This window comes from Erpetoichthys calabaricus, chromosome 8 (genome assembly GCF_900747795.2).
Source record: "Erpetoichthys calabaricus chromosome 8, fErpCal1.3, whole genome shotgun sequence".
NCBI classification, from domain to species: Eukaryota; Metazoa; Chordata; class Cladistia; order Polypteriformes; family Polypteridae; genus Erpetoichthys; species Erpetoichthys calabaricus.
This window is the reverse complement of record NC_041401.2, coordinates 76139986-76157811: the sequence shown is the minus strand read 5'-3', so window position 1 is coordinate 76157811 and position 17826 is coordinate 76139986. Positions and strand designations below refer to the sequence as shown.

General features: G+C 39.0%; 1 protein-coding gene across 1 annotated transcript in view; it reads left to right on the top strand.

Moving 5' to 3' along the window:
- The first annotated feature begins 1314 nt into the window (after positions 1-1314).
- caln1 (calneuron 1) overlaps positions 1315-17826 on the top strand; it is a 267718-nt gene continuing 251206 nt past the window's right edge. The window contains exon 1 of the mRNA XM_028806819.2: positions 1315-1901. The gene's annotated coding sequence lies outside the window, so the exon portion shown is untranslated. The remainder of the gene's footprint in view (positions 1902-17826) is intronic.

Below are 17826 nucleotides of genomic sequence, written 5' to 3'. Positions count from 1 at the left end.
CCTGACCTGGATAAGTGAGTTGGCAAATAGATACATGTAGACAGAACATATTTTGTACGCAGTTTTATAAATAAAACACACTAATCTCATAATCAGGTATTTCAGAGTACATAACCATTAAATATATATTTTGCATGTAAATATTTATACAAATTGTGTTAACATGAATGCATACATCCATATTATATGTGGCATAGTGGCAAAAAAACAACTTACTACTTGTAGACTTTGATACGGTTATTGATTAAAGCAGTGCTTGCTTTGTCATCTACCTGCTCCTCTTCTTGTGTTCATGCAGCCTTTCTCATGTTTACTTATAGATTCTAAAGACAGACTGCTATTATATTGATAAAATGACTTAAAGCTGACCAATGATAGGTGTTTGCTTATATCGATCCTTTATGCTTTGCATTTTTTACATGTAAAGATGCTTCTGTGACCCTAGGAGAAAGTGGGTATAGAAAATGGAAGGATAAATACACATTTTGAGCACATCATATTCAGTGTGTTGCAAAAACCAACTCTCTGTGTAATAGAAACCCAGATCTTATGTGTCACAGCTTCAAATTGCACATATGAAGGATGAATTTTACAAAACACATCAGTAGTCTGGCATATTCATAAATATATAACCGCTTTTGGATGAGCATACTGTACATGCAAATATTAGGCAAACATGCTTGGCCTTCCACAGCTCTGCCCACTAGCACTCTGCCTTTCTCACCACCACCCACCAGCACTGAGCCTTCCTCACCACCCACCAACATGTATCAGATATGCACTCATTTATTTTACACTGTCGGGTAAATCATATACTGATACATCACTTTAAAATGACAGAAAAAATATTGAATATATTTTGTATTTCAGCTTTTTTATATAACAATCATAGTCAATGAACACATAAAGTACATAAAATGCACAACTTTCAAGTCCCTCCCAAATGCGTTGTCCTAACAAACATACTTAAGAGTATTTTATACCATGTTGCTGTCTCACATTTTACGTATACACAACAAAAATATATACTATAGCTACACGATAATCTGATCAATTCTCCTGCAAGCTGCCTGGAGTGGAATAACAGATACATTTCAATAATACATGCACATGTATTGCCCGCACGTCCCATGCATATGGCAGTGACATTAACAAAAACGCGTTACAAGAGCAGCAGAAACATAAATACGCAAAAAATGTATTGGGACCACGTAGTATGTCGCCCTGTGCTGTAACCTAATGGTGCAACCTTCGTTTATACATACAGAGAAATGAATGTGTTTGAGATGCCTGCGAAAGTGACGTAAACCAACCGCGAAAGAAAACGCTTTAAAGTGTGGTGCGCGCGCGGCAGGCGCGTGAGCGGGTACCTACCTGCCCTCGCGTTATCGGGCGCGGACTGGTGCGCGCGCTAAAATAAGGGGCACGCGGCTGTATAGCGCCGGAACGGGTTACGCGCGCAGAGGACAGAAGCGTGGCCATCGAGAGCCATAGTGAGTGGGTCTTCTTCAATGACAGTGGCTCTTCCCGGAACGGACCTAAAACAGGGGTCCTTGGTTCTGCTTCGTTGACGCCGCGAGGAATTGGTAAAGAGCTGTAAGCCGTGCAAGTTTCCAAGCTTTGAGGATGCTGGTGGACAGCACGAATGCTTTCACTGATTAATGGAGTCCAAAAGCAGAGCAACTCGTGTTCCGCTGGTGCGCTTAGACATGGGGCGTTGAACATGCCCTCCGTACCTGGACTGACCAGCTGCCATCTAGACAGGAGATCCGCCTAAGGAATGGAACAATAGTCTGAGCTGATAAGCGCAGGGTCGCCTAGTCTAGCTCGCACCCCTAACCGCCCGCGCCGCCGGGCTGCCCTCCTCGTGTGCCTTGGGAATCTGTCAGTGAAAAAAAAAGGTAAGTGGCCACTCTCTCCAGCCGGGATCGCACCTGTTAGAGGCGTTATTCAGTGCGCTTGCTGGACACTGCTAGTGGAGGGCAGTAACGGGTTGAACGGCGGATTTCGCGGCTTCCCCTTGTCCAGCGTCACATAACCGCTTTCTTGAGAAGGAAGAGGGGGCACCTGTTCTCAGCGCACTTTGTAAGGGGCGCACGTATTCAGGGTGCCGCGTCCCTTCCTTGGGAAGAGCGAGCATTTCCACGAGGGAAAGACAGTTTTATTGAAGATATATTTATTCTTGTGTATGGATTTATATATGCAATATGTACTATCTATCTATCTATCTTGAGCCCAAACATACATACATAAAATAATATGGTTCAAGGCGCCAAAATAAGAAAGCACATTTAGATAGGACGGAGGGTTTAAAATTGCAATCCAGCAAGGAATTCAAAGCCCACCTATTTTTATATGCAGTACTAGGAATGTGTGCCTCTGTAATTGCATCTACTGTGGTACTGTATATTATGTAACTATTCCATTTTTGGCAAGTATAAGAATACATTAATTTGGAAAAAAGAAGGATAACAGTATAAAATGAAATGTAGCTGTATATCATGTAAATAAATGTATTTAAAAAATAATGATTTATGAAAAATAGCAAACTAATATTGTTTAATTATTCCCTGTATTGTTGATGTATAATATTTTATATATACTGTATATATATATATATATATATACCCAGAAACTAAAAAAAAATTGCCAGTTTAAACATATATACGTCTTGAACACTTTAAGATTTAGGATTTAATTTCTTTCATGTCAAAGCCAGAATTTATAGCACAGAAGCCTTGAGTGATAGTGTATAATAAACTTTAACCTCAGTAGGAGAGTATATATCTAACTGTTTGTCATCTGTGTACAAACATAGTAAATTGCTGTAGCTTCATCTGTGAGACAGACAGGCACCCAGATAGTGTGAGCTTATTATTCAATGGTCGTCTGATTTTAAGTGATTACTAACAGAACTCAGCCATTTTATGAGTTACACGCATTGTTCAGAATGTTTTTTTTATTTCATTTCCTAGTGTGGCAATGAGAACCGAGTATGGACAGAAATTAAAAAAAATGCAATAATTACTTGTGAATAGTTATTTCAGTATTTTAGAACATCGTATTTCATGAAAGGTAGAATTAAATTGGAGATTTATTGATCTCTTAACATTTGGTCACTTTGTTCTTTTCTGCAGAGTGTGCTAGTCAGGGCCATGCATTAGAAGTGGTACTGGAGTTCCACACACACAAATTTAATAGACAAATTTTAAAATCAGCCAGTACTATTTACTTTATATATACATTATACATACTGGTATATAATTGATCATGTTTACAGTGTAGGTTTGATGAAGTTGTAATATTAGTACATGTCCCACGATTGAAAGTAATGCACATCTTATCTGGTTGTAGTACACATTTGCAGGTGCCACAAGCCTAAGTCTTGTCCAGTATTGTGCTTGACAAAGCACATAGTAGTCATTGTGCACCTTGAAATATTAAAAGCGGATTTCCGGTGGCAGCAGTGTTTTGGGTGAAGCCCAAGTCTTAGGGGCGGGAGGGTTTAGCTATCCAGGGACAGCCTGTTACACTTGGAGTGGCTGCTGTGAACGATGGAGGCTGTGGGTACCACAGGCAGAGAGGGTTTGAAACAAGCTTCTCCGCTCTCATTTTGTTGTGTGAGCAGCATACAGAATGGGGAGGCTGGTGTGCTTCGGGTGCCACTGGTATATGATAGACTCAGGTAAGTCACAGTAAAACATGCTGTAAGCAGCCATAATACAGGGATCTGCATTTTAAAAAGTGATTTATGAGCGGTAGAGAGTGCTATGTACAGCCCAGGGAGATGTCTTCCCCACATCTCACTATAAGCATTTCTTTCATTTATTCTTGTGCTATGAGATTATTGACCTGTTCAGGATAGTGATCAGGTCATTCACACAGTGGAGTGGTGGACTCTGCTAGCAAACATGTCCTGCCTTAGGTGTTTTGAATCAGACTATTTTAAGTGCTAGTAATCTTTGACTTCCTAGGTGTTTTACAAAATTTGCTTTCAGAAATATTTCTGTTTGTGGAATATTAAGGGGGTTGTGCAATAGAACAAGTATGTATTGTATGTACTATGTAGTATTTATTGTTGTCAGTCAAAGCATCTGAAAATCTGAATGTTTAATAGTTTCTGTACTAACAAGCATTATTCAGGCTTGATGTGACCTTATAGTCAATAATAACTTTTTGCCTTGGCAGTAACGGGATTTCACAAGGTAATGTACACAAAAAATGATAGTTTTAACATATATTCTGAACATAAGAAGATAAAACAAAACAAAGACATTTTGTTCTTTAAACTTAATTTACTGAAATTGTCAACTTGTTCTTCAATGCATTATTCATATATATTCATTGTTAAAATAAAGCTTTTCAGTTTTTTTATGTTAGGTTCAGTATGAGTTGAAGTCTCAGATACTCTGTGTGCTGATGAGGCTGAACAAGTTGAATAAACATAAATCTTTACAAGTTGTGCACTTGTGTGTGTGTGTCTTTGAATGTGGAATACAGTATACTCTTACATGAAAATGATAAAGTGCACATGGTATCATTTCCACATCACTCCAGTCAATGTTTTCTTTTTGTTCAAACAGAACAAAGCCTTACTACAGTTAATATGTCCTGGCAAGTCATGCTTTGCATGGTTGCTGTATTCTCCTATTTTTTCAGTGCATGAAAAAAATCAATTTCCTACACTTTCTCATTGTGTTATGAAGTCTTTTCCATGTGAAGGAATTGGTGACCACGAGCAAAGGTTGTTTGTATTCTGATAGGCATTTGGAGTTGCTGCTCTGTGTGCTTAGAATTGAGAAGTTTGTAAACTAGAATCCTGCCAAAAACAGAAAGGCAGTTTAATGTGGTTAATCAGTTTGGTCAAAAGCCCCACATTAATCCTCGCAGAGCACTTAAGGGGCTATTTTTTCACAATACTGCTTAATTAGGTCTTTCCTCAAGCTGTGTCATATGTATTCTGAATCTGACAAATTCCTAGAAATATGTTCTCTTTTTTTCTAATGAATATAGAGGGTAATACACTTGTATATGTTGACTTTACATTGATAACAAGAAATTGAAAAGATGTTGTAAAGTGTTTATTCTTTATTTGATTTTTGCTATGTCGTATTTCATTTTCAGACACCTCCACTGACCCTCCTTGATTGTGCTGCTCTAGAGTTTTTGTGGAAGTTTTATGCAGTCGTGGTAAAATGGCATACTGTAAATGACAGCAGTGCAACATTGTGCAATTTAAGATTTGTAGAATAACATTGCAAGGCTTAGCATCTGAATTACTATGAAGGAACAATGACTTAGTGAATTCTTTTGAAGTGAACCAGGATTGCTTAGTAAAAAAGCATAGACCAGCTGTTGTTCACTGTAGTGTTTTACCACCATTATTGGTGTTTTTCTTCCTAGCAGTGTATTTTTTAAAGATACTTGGTAATGATTTGTCAGTGTTTGTTTGAGCCACTTCTGTAAGGAACTTGACAAAAAGAATCTCAGATTGTTTGGAACCTCTAAAGGTTTAAACATCCTCCCTTCCAGCTACTTTGCATAGGGATCTGAATGCTGTTAATGTAAGCTTATTTTGTACAAATCATAGGGAAGACAGTGCTACCGATAATTATATTACTATGTGGGTTAGGAGATATATGATTGAATGGATGAGCATAAAATAATAACACTCCTCAGGCAGTGAAAAATGGGAATCACTCAGTTTTCTGAAAGTTTTACCCAACATGGACAGAACCATTGTAAACTGAAAACATATAATAAAAAGTAATGGTATTTGTTATAATTTCTTTGTTGACTGAATTTTCTCATTGTTTACTGTTGCTGAAATCTGTAGTGTAAAGATCGTTCCTATTTGCTCCCTCAGTTAGAAATGCACTCCTTTAGCTTAGCAGGCTAATGCTCTGGTAGAGTGTTGTAGGTAGGAGAATCCCCATAAAACTTATTGGGATGATTCTGTCAGGGTCTTTTGTGACATAAAAGTGTGACTGTTACCACTGTAGTGGTGCCTATAAATAGCACTAACCTCTCCAATTTTAAGAATCAGTGAGGTTTGGTTTTTACTTTCACAATTTGTATTTTTTGTGTTGCTTTATGCAAAATGAAGTAAAGATTACTTATTGTAACATAGTAAAATATAAAAAAATCTAAAGAATACATTTTGAGGCCCTTTAATAAATTAAAATCCACAGTAATCTTTGTAGCCGTGCATTTGTGTAAGGTTCACCTTAGAATCATTCCAAGGAGGTTTTGAAAGGCCTGTTTGATATAATATCATTGTAATAAATCTTCTGTAAGTATGGAGAAAAAGAACTCTCTGCAGTACATTGTTTTTTTTTCTTGTGCTAAGGTGTTTTTTCTTTAATAAATCACTTTCTGAATATGTTAATCTAACTGTGCATCCTTACTATTGAATACATTTTGATTGAATGAGAGACACACACTGACCCAGGTTGATTCATTGTTCTTCAAGATGTAATGCAAAATGTGATGTCTGATATTCTTCCTTTGGAGGTCCTTCAGAGATTGTAATAGTTATTGACTAATACAATCATGAACATGAGTGTACATTCAGGTGTACAAAATGGCAAAAACAGTTTCAAAGTTACATGTAATGTATGCCAGCGCATTAAATCCCTATAAAGGAAGCACATTTTATATGACAGCAATGCAAGTGATATATTAGGTATGATTTGAAAAATGTAATACTGGTGGAACTTCTGTTTTATTTTTTAATATTATTATTATTTTTAACTGAAGTACTGTAATGTAAAAGACTGTAGATTCCTGAACAGTTGTAAACATTAAACGTATAGCAGTCAGTATTTAGTTTGTATAGAACTCCATGAGGACTTGATTGCTTTGTTATCACACTGTCATATCATACAGGTTTACCTAATTCAATTGCCATTCCACTTATTTTGTCTCTCCATTTAATAATTGATATGCACTTGTAACGCCTGTTTAAAACACAGTCACAGAAGAACTACCTGTCATCTTTCCTGGATCCTAATGAGTGATGTATAGTTTTGCTATTTGTATCTTTGCCATCTGCTTTTATGTATAAATACCTATTTACAGATATTATATCAGAATCTGATGAATATTCCAATTATGTTGTTAAATTAAAAACTAGACACAACGGGCATTTTTTGAGAAATAAAATTGAAAACTACTAACCAGGTACCAATGCATATAAAGTGAAATTAAACTGTATTATTATAAAATGACAAAGTATTTTCTCAGGCTCACACATTTTAAGATAGCAAGAAAAAAACAAAGTTCTGCTGTTTTATACTGTTTATAAGAAATATTGAAAACATTCCATCTTTAACTCTGTGCATGTGTTCTTCAGACAGAAGCTGATCTAGACGCTCTTATCAATTTAACTAATGATGTCTTATTATTTAGATTACAGATTTGGAGCTAGGTCTGAATACATTTACAGTATATGGTTAATATTTAAACAAAGTTGACACTGACAAAACCACAGCATACAATGTGCAAGCCCTGCAGTAACATTTCAGTCTAAAATATTCATACTGCCAGATATTCATTTTCTTTATTTTTCATAAAATTTTCTCTACTGTTTGAAAGTATTTTGCATGTTTTACCAGTTCATCAAACCTTTTATATAGCTTTTGCTTCTTCAGTTTGGTACTAGAAATAGCTACAATGAACTCTTTAATGACAAAGGTACTGCAATCATAATTCTGTACCAAACTGCTGTTCAGTAGTTTTTCTTTTTACACCAGCCTAAATCTGCATGTGCAAACCCTCAACTTAACTTTACTGTATACTAATTTTTATTTTAGTAAATGCCAAAGTGTTTGTGGAAGTAGGGAAACAAGTAGGGATAATTCATACATTGGGGCATGTGGTCATTTTGCAAGTGAGACCATGTATTTTTGAAATTTTTCAGTGATTTGTGTAATGATGATATTATTGATTAATAAAGTGGTTTGTAAAGATGTACACTTTTAGATGGGTTCCTTGCAATAAAGACTGAAAGATGTTAAAGAGTAAATTAGTCATGACTTTGTTTGGTTGAAAGCATTTCTATCGTGGTAATCAGTACAGTAGTAAGGGTCCAAGGCAGAAATAACAAATGATGATTTGTGATGTTTCTCTTTGGAGTTTATTTGGGAGCATTTTGACAAGAGGTGAGATAGAAGCAGTGGAAACATTTGTACACAAGAAACCTGCAAGCAAACCATCTCTCTTAGATTATCAAGAAGCATTTTTGCCAGTTTACATATACTTGAATTATGCTGAATTTGTGCCTTTGTGGTTTTATTTTATTAAAATAAATTGTAATGCTGATCTTTTTCCAATGCACACACACATACTTAAGGAAATTATATTTCCTAAAAGCAATTTCTGTTTAAAATGGACAGTGGTATAATGAATTAAAAATTCCTGAAAAGTCTTGTTAGGTGGTAAGATGTCTGGATAAAGACCCTTGGATTAATAAACTGAAAGCATCACTCTGAATATGACATTAGTAAATTAATCTTTAAACTGTACTGCATAGAGGCAAAGAATCCATTGTGTTGAGTACTGGGTTGACAGTCCTCTTTGAGGCATCAGAAAGAAACAGAAAAAAAACTGGCTGTGCTTGCAGTACAGTATTTGCCATCAGATGACAAAGTGTTCTAATAAATAGACTTTAACCAATGTTTTAATTAAGACTGTTCATGATTAAAGTAGACATATGTAAGGACGTACATTAAAATCCTAACGTCTGTTGCTTTTACAGGGGATTTACTTTTATGGCTCTGTTTGCTTGCTTCAACCTTTTTTTAAACATAAACTGTCACAATTAAGAGGTGATGCAGTGTTAGTGCTGCTGCCTTACAAGAAGGAGACAATGGTTCACATCCTGGAGCTTGCAGGTTCTACCTGTTTTCATGTGGGTTTCCTCTGAGTGCTCCATCCAAAGACATGCAGGTTGGATGAACTGGTGTTTGTTAAATTGGCCCAGGTTGTTTTCACCCTGTGATGAATTGGTGCCCTGTCCAGGTATTGTTCCTGCCTTGTGCCTAATGCTTGCTGGGATAGGCTCCAGCTTCCCTGAGACCCTGCCATAGATAAGCGGGTTAGGAAGATTGATGGATGAATATCATGATGAAATCTCTCTATTATATAAAAAAATCCTGGGACAAGACGAGACTTTTTAGCCTGGGCTAACTTTTGGGTTGACTTTTTCAGAGAGATACAGTGGAACCTCGGTTCACGAACGTCTCTGTACACGTACAAATTGGTTTATGACCAAAAAGTTTGCCAAACTTTTGCTTCGGTTCATGACCACACACTCTGTATACGAACAAGCCAGTTTCCCTTTTGGTTTGTACATGTTCAGTCTCTCCCTGTGCATTTCCTGTGCAGCGAGCGAGAGAGCGCGACACACACACAAGAGAGAGAGACACACACACACAGACAGCGCAAGAGAGAGAGAGACGCACACACACAGGCAGCTCGAGAGAGAGAGAGAGACACACTCACAGGCAGCGCAAGAGAGAGAGCTGGATGCATAAGGTAGAAAGGCAGTTAAAGAACGCACTGGGCTTGATTTTGTTTAACACTTCTGTTTACAGCGATCGGTTCGTAGCGTGCATTGTTGCAATGTTACTTTTCTTGGTGGTTTATTAAGTTACGGATTTTTTCAAATGTTTATTTTTTTCCCTGTGCTTAAAACTCATTAAAAAAAAGTGTTTTTAGCCAGCGGTTGGTAACGCTATAGCTAGTTAGTGTTAGTTTTCTCTGTTGTTCAAGGTTTTCTCAGTGTTATTCAATGTTTCTATTTTTAGTTTAGTATTACGCTGTGCATTCTGTGGTTTAATTAACTATATTTGTGCTTAAAATCTTAAAGAAAATATATATTTACATACAGTTCGTATGGTCTGGAACGGATTAATTGTATTTGCATACAATCCTAAGGGGGAAATTGCTTCGATTCACGACCAAATCAGTTTACGACCAGAGTTTTGGAACGAATTATGGTCGTGAACCGAGGTTCCACTGTACTTTCAATTCCTGCGAGACAAGAATTGTGCCAAGATATTTAACCACACCCGGGGCCAGAAATAAAAGACAAAGAGTAGATAGCAAAGTAGAACGTTATAAAGAGGTTCCAAAACAATGGCGCGATACACATGCTGAGCAGGTTGGAGATGATGAAAGTACTAAAATTCGAAAAGTAGTGTTTTTTCCCAATGAAGAGACGTGCCCGTGAGAATTAAAAGATTTGTTGTGTGGTGAAAGTGAAATCCACATATGTGAGTGGCAGAGACGTGAACTGGATAGCGGGTAGAGCAGGTTGGGGGGTTAGCGAGCGAAGCAAGCAGGGGGCAAAGCCCCCTAGTATTAAATTAAAAGGAACTCGTTTTTTCATGTATTTGCATGAAGTGGAAATAATGTGTTGGTGGAACTTTCAAATTTGTTTTTTGTGTCTTGCATTGTCTTTTTCCTGGATGTCATGTTTCAGGTTTATTTACTGTATACTATGTATGAGTATGATTATTTTCCAAAATAATTCTTTATCACAATGATATTTTGCCATATTACTCAGCCATATTTATACATTTGAGTATTTTGTAGAAGACATCTGTAAAAAATAAACTGTCTAAGTTAAGTTCCCTAAAACCCATTCTTAATCATACTTCTGAAAATGATGTTGGATTGTTTATTGTATTAAGACAAAAGGTAATAAATAAATACCCAGTAAGTTTTCTGGGTGCAGTGTTGCAAACACTGTGAGATGTAAATGATTATTGCTGCACAACACAGAAGGAGTACGGTACTCAGGCATAAATACAAATTCATACAGCCTATATAAGCTGCCTCAGAAATAATAAAAGGACAATACAATGAAGTTGCATCTTCCTAAATTTTCCAGTTGGTGATTAATTTCAAATACCTTTTAAATTAAGTCAGTTTCAGGTATAGTGCAATTTAGTGCAAGAACTGTGAAGTTTCATATAATCTTACTATTAAATATATGTGTGTTATATGAGGCATTTTAGTATAGAGCGTGTGTGTGTGTGTTTCATTGTGCAATATAACTTATGAAAGAGTAAAAATTCAAGTGTCCTTCAGACATACAGTATGACAAATAATAAACAATTTATATGTTTCAGTACTAAGTGCATGCTTGCATGTGTTTCAGAATAAAGTGAGTGCATTTTTAAGAATGATCCATTTACTAGATGATCCCTCATATAAAACTAATATTTTTCTGTGATATGTATGGTTTATTTATTAAATCATCATTTATTCTTCAGTACAGTATATACATTTGAACTGGTAACAGCATTTCACATCATTCAGTCAAGTAATTAATAATATTCTGGATTACTTGTGCTATACTGCTGCTGTGCAGAATCTTAGTTTTCTACCTGTCCCTATAGAATAGAAGTACATGTTTATCTTGGCAGCATGTAGTGCAAGACAAAAAAAAAAACACTGGTCAGGATGTCAGTCTCTTATGATTCACACTTATGTACGTGCTCTTATATCAATCAACCCACACAGGCAGAAACGTAAAATCCAAACAACCTCAATAGAATCAGAAATCAAAACCTGATCTAAACTGTTGCTCCATTTCAAAATATTATCTGTACTAAAATAATGAAAATTAAGGTTTCTTTAATGTATACATCTGTATTTTGTTTTATACATACTTTGTTATAATATATATTGAGTAATAAGTTTAGATTTTCCTATCTACCCCTAGAAGATAAAAGTATCAGCAAAATATATGCATGATGCTATTGGCTTGCTAAGTACTCAAACCATATGTTAACTAGTGTGGCAGGTGGCCGGGTGTGGTCATCAGCCGCCTGCCTATTTAAGGGGCCGCCGCCCTGCAATCAAGGCTGGAGTCGGGTGAGGAGGTGGACAAGGTCGGAGAGGAGGCGGCGAGGAGAGGCCTGACGTGCGTGTGAAAGAGAGAAGAAAGAGAAAGAGAGGTGGCTTACTGAAGCCTGGACTTTGGGGAGACTGTGAGGGTTTGTTGGTGGCGGTGCACGTAAGACTTTGTATTATATTAGTGTAAATAAACGTGTGGTGATGGTTGAAAATGTGTCTGCCTGTGTGTGTCCGGGCCGTACCATTTCACAGTAGCGCAGTTGGCAGGATGCTCCACCTGGGTAAAGGTGGGGACCTGTATTGGAAAAAATATCTGTGAAAGGCCCGGCACAACAGGGGAACTCACCCACGTGCCGCAGGAGTGGCGTGCACCCAACCCCGCAGGGACAGTTTATTGCCCGGACCATTAGCGGTCCGCCCATGGACTATGTATTTCAGGGGCGGCTCAAAGATGCGGCGGCAGCTAGGGGAGCTGCCGAGAAGGAAAAGCTGCAACGAAGACAGCTGCAGCAGCCGCTGAGTTGCCCGGGATCTCGTCCCCGTGTGTGGAAGGAGGACGAGATGGCCGCCGACCGGAAGTTCCTCCTTGCGACAGGCACGGGCTTGGATAGCGTGTCCTGTGTGCCCGCCAGCGATTGGATGGAGGCGGGACCAGGGAATGTCCATCCCGTGCCAGCCAGAAACCCGAATGGGCTGGAGGAAAAGGCCCATAGAAAGCAGTCGGCGAGTGGCGCTGCTGATCAGGTAAGCACACCGTCGACTGACTTTCTCTCCTTGGCAGCGATCCTGCAGCAGCTGGAGGAATGCCTTCTGCTGATCAGATTGCCGCCACCCAAGCGATGTGCCCTCCGGGCGGAGACACAAGGATCAGGAGGGACGGCGGGCGCGCCAGCACAAGCGCCGCTAGCGAGAGAGGAACGGCGCGGTGCTGGACCTTCTGACCGGGGGAGCACAGCGGGGACAGTGAGTAGGACCGCCCCCGTAAAGCTACGGACGCCGGCGGGGCAGGGTCTGTCCTTTTACAATAGGCAGGCTCGAACCGCCGCGGCGTCCGAAAGTAAGAGGAGGAGTCGGAGAAAGAAAGCTGGCTCCTCCGATATGGGAGGATGTGTTGCTGGGTGCACACGTCCCACGAAGGGCCGCCCTCTGCCGAGGCAGAGGGAGAAACCGCAGGCTGGGAGGCGGAAAATGAGTGTGCTCCAGTTGTCAGTCCCGTGGCGGGCACCACGGAGATCTCGGATGGGGAGGCCGAGGAAAAGAGCATTGGGGTGCCGGGCGGAGCGGAGAGCGTTGGCCCAAACACAGAGGAAGCGTGCAGAGGCGCCGCATCAGGGCAATGTCTCCGCCCCTTGTTTTTCCTTTTATTCTTTAGGACTGGGCCCTGGGCTGAGTTGTATCAACCTGCCGCCGAGGAAAATCTGTCCTTGCGGGATGGGCCGCTGGCCCCGTGGGGTCTCAGCATGCGGGGGAGTATTGTGGCAGGTGGCCGGGTGTGGTCATCAGTCGCCTGCCTATTTAAGGGGCCACCGCCCTGCAATCAAGGCTGGAGTCGGGTAAGGAGGTGGACGAGGTCGGAGAGGAGGCGTCGAGGAGAGGCCTGACGTGGGTGTGAAAGAGAGAAGAAAGAGAAAGAGAGGTGGCTTACTGAAGCCTGGACTTTGGGGAGACTGTGGGGGTTTGTTGGTGGCGGTGCACGTAAGACTTTGTATTATATTAGTGTAAATTAGTGGCCTGGAACCCCTACAGATTTTATTTTTTTCTCCAGCCTTCTGGAGTTTTTTTTTGTTTTTTCTGTCCACCCTGGCCATCGGACCTTACTCCTTTTTATGTTAACTAAGGTTGTCTTATTTTAATTTCTTATTTGTCTTTTATTCTTCTTTTCTTCATTATGTAAAGCACTTTGAGCTACTTTTTGTATGAAAATGTGCTATATAAATAAATGTTGTTGTTGTTGTTAAATAAACGTGTGGTGATGGTTGAAAACGTGTCTGCCTGTGTGTGTCCGGGCCGTACCATTTCACACTAGCTTCAAGTAAACATGTCCCTGGGGGTGAAAGGTTAATACAGATGTCATGAAGGAGTAAAGTGATGGGGGTAACAGGACTTATTTCAAAGATGGTGAAGTCTCAGTAATAAATTGTGTTTTAGTGAAGGTGTTTCAGATATACTCTCACTATACAGTAATATTCTTGGCTTTAAACTCAATATTTAAAAACTTTTCTTTCACACTTATATTGGTACCTAATAGGCTGTATTTGTGAGCCATCTGGGGAAACATTTCTTTTTATAAAATTAATACTTTAAATTATTTTTTTCAAAAAGAACATTACAATGGCATGCTGCTTAATCAAACCAATATTAGTAACGTAACAGACATACCATTTACTTCAAAATCAATACTGAGAAAACAAATAAAAGTTATAAATACAGAGCCAAAGAAAAAGCAAAACAAGATATAGCTAATCTGAGATAATATAAAACGTCGCTTACCTACTGAGTTGTAGAAGGTAGGTTGGGATTCTTAAGATAAGTCTACATGCTAGTAGCATGGCACAGGCTATTACAATAGATTTCTCAGTTTAATGCCAGCCGGGAGATGACCAAATATTACTATTAATGAATTAGGAATGAATGTAACACAGGGGCTGAGAAATATTTAAGGATTTTGGTCTAAAATTATGTTAATTTAGTTAATTCCCAAAATACAATACTGTATATGGCCTAGTGATGCTGGAGCTGGATGGCAACACTCTCACATTGGATTTTGCCTTAGGTACATTTTAGACACTTTTAAATGAGATAAATGTGAATGATGAAAGACTTTTGCTTGAATTGTGGTGTGTTTGGTGCAGTTAGAACTCCACTCCTTTTCTGAGATGCTAATTGGAAGGTTCCTTTCCCTGTTGTTCCCTAAGAACTTTGAAGGGTAGTTTCTTTGAAATATTTTTTATATGGTTGAAATTCTGTCCTGAGTCTGCATGAAGGAAACCAGTTTAGCCTTTAGGATAGATAAGTGTGTGAGCTGTAGAATATTGTGTGTAGGAAAAAAGTGTGTAGCTGGAAAGTTAAATTTGGAGCATAATTTTTGATAACATGCAAATAACATTGTCTGGGGTGACTTAATCCCTAGTGTTTTCCATAAAGTAATACTGAGTAGGTCTGAGAAGGTGGAAGAAGGTGATTGTCTTTTGTAGGAGCAACAGGTAAGAGCTTCTTTACTTTAAAAAGTATCCTACATTGGTTCTGTATTTTAAGTAGTTGGTTATAACTAGATTGACGGTAAATTGACAATAGTATTGATTGGGGCATAGGGCAGTGAATACAAAGAACACCATGCTGGTGAGAATTCAGCGGGCACTGAATGTTTGAGGCTGAGTGTCTGCCTTTTGTAAATACGGTTTGGTCTTATTATACAGTAATCCCTCCTCCATCGCGGGGGTTGTGTTCCAGAGCCACCCGCGAAATAAGAAAATCCGCGAAGTAGAAACCATATGTTTATATGGTTATTTTTATATTGTCATGCTTGGGTCACAGATTTGCGCAGAAACACAGGAGGTTGTAGAGAGACAGGAACGTTATTCAAACACTGCAAACAAACATTTGTCTCTTTTTTTCAAAAGTTTAAACTGTGCTCCATGACAAGACAGAGATGACAGTTCTGTCTCACAATTAAAAGAATGCAAACATATCTTCCTCTTCAAAGGAAACAGAGAGGAAAGCAAACAAATCAGGGCTGTTTGGCTTAAGTATGCGAAGCACCGCCGGTACAAAGCTGTTGAAGGCGGCAGCTCACACACCCTCCGTCAGGAGCAGAGAGAGAGAGAGAGAGAGAAACAAAGTCAAAAATCAATACGTGCCCTTTGAGCTTTTAAGTATGTGAAGCACCGTGCAGCATACTTAAAAGCTGCACACAGAAGGTAGCAACGTGAAGATAATCTTTCAGCATTTTTAGAGGAGCGTCCGTATCGTCTAGGTGTGCGAACAGCCCCCCTGCTCACACCCCCTACGTCAGGATCACAGATAGTCAGCGCAAGAGAGAGAGAAAGAAAAGTAAGTTGGGTAGCTTCTCAGCCATCTGCCAATAGCGTCCCTTGTATGAAATCAACTGGGCAAACCAACTGAGGAAGCATGTACCAGAAATTAAAAGACCCATTGTCCTCAGAAATCCGCGAACCAGCAAAAAATCCGCGATATATATTTAAATATGCTTACATATAAAATCCGCGATAGAGTGAAGCCGCGAAAGGCGAAGCGCGATATAGCGAGGGATCACTGTATTACTGAGGGAAGCACTTTCTCAGTCCTTAAAGCTAAGACTTTAACTAACATGTTAACATCATTTTTCAGGAGTGAAATTGGTTATATAATGCACCTTGCAGTAGGTTTTATTATTCTTTGTTGCTATTTTAAAGATTTGTACTGTGTTATTTGTTGCTGTGTTTTGGTAAGAAGCAAGTATTGCATAATTAAAATGGTAATCCATATATATAATTACACCTCAAAAATTATGAATGACTAGCTGATACATTGAAGAAAAAAAACACACCTTTATTAATATACTAGACAAAGAGCCCGTTTCGACAACGTAAGATGAAACGGGCACGAGTTTGTGTCAGCAGTGTATGAAGAACAAATGATAAGTAACAAAGAAGTTGTTTTGTAATGATTGTAGTCCACTTTACTCATTACTGTACAGGCTTGTACTGTTAGTTGATGAATTTTCCAGGCCTATAGTATAATATTGAATGATGAATGTTCCAGTATAATATGGAATAGTAATAAGTATAAGCACCACAAACCTGATATAGGTGTATTGAATTAATGCGTAATTGAATCAGAATGTGTAATTAGGCCTCTAGAGCTTTAATCGAAGTCACCTTTCTCTTTGAATTATTGCGGCCGTAAATCCGCCGCCTGCCGCGATGTTGGGGTTGGATGTCGATCTCGTAAGGTTTTTTGGGCAGCTGCGCAGAAGGCGAGTGCGCCTTCGGCTTTGGACGTGCGCAGAAGGCGACTGCGCATTCGGCTTTGGACGGACTTGAGTGAGTGAGTGAGTGAGTGAGGAGGCAGGCGAATTATGTATTAAGATTGTAGTAAATGTGTATTTTAACAGCAAAAAAGCTGTAGTGCAATAATGGTTAAAATGATTAAAACCTATTCAGTATAGAAATATTTACATTTCAGTGTTTAATTGCCAATTTCAATTAATTGTGTCAGTTACATATATATATCAGTGGTGGACCGTGCATTTCACACCTAGACCTTCAGTAGTGCGCCGTCTGAATCAACCCGCCCCTCAAAAACTAATTTATGGTTATAAAAACCATCTTAATATGCAGAAATACAGTATAAAGAGCCGTTGCATCGCAGATAGATAACTCCTGTAGCCACAATAAATGCCTTTATTGAATAGACAAACCAGGGGTAAACAAGTTCCTTTCTACTGCAGCTACAGCCGCGACACACATAAACATCAATAATAACTCATAAACTTGCAATATTATTTAGGAAAATCGCAACATTTTACTCGCCAAAAATTCAGATTATTTGTAAACAAAATCCATCCTCCTGTCTTTCCTCAAAAACAGTTCAATTACTAGCAGATTATCCGTGCGCTTCAGTTCCATCACGAAGTCCCTTTCTATCGCCATCGAAGCTAATGCTGAAAGTCGAACCTACCCTGTCGTATTTCTGGCATAAGTTTTAATTCGCTTTAGGGCTGAAAATGTCCGCTCGACAGAAGCAGTGGACACGGGAATGGTCACCGCCAAACATACCAATGTGTACAGCTGCCCCATGCTCCATGCCCCATTTTTCTGATGAAGGAAGTCAAGGAGATCAGTGGGAGATTTTCCTGCAAAATCATCCATGGCATACTTACACCATCCTATAAAATCAACGGGTCTGAATACGGTGACATTGCCGTAATCATCCATGGCATAGTTACACCATCCTATC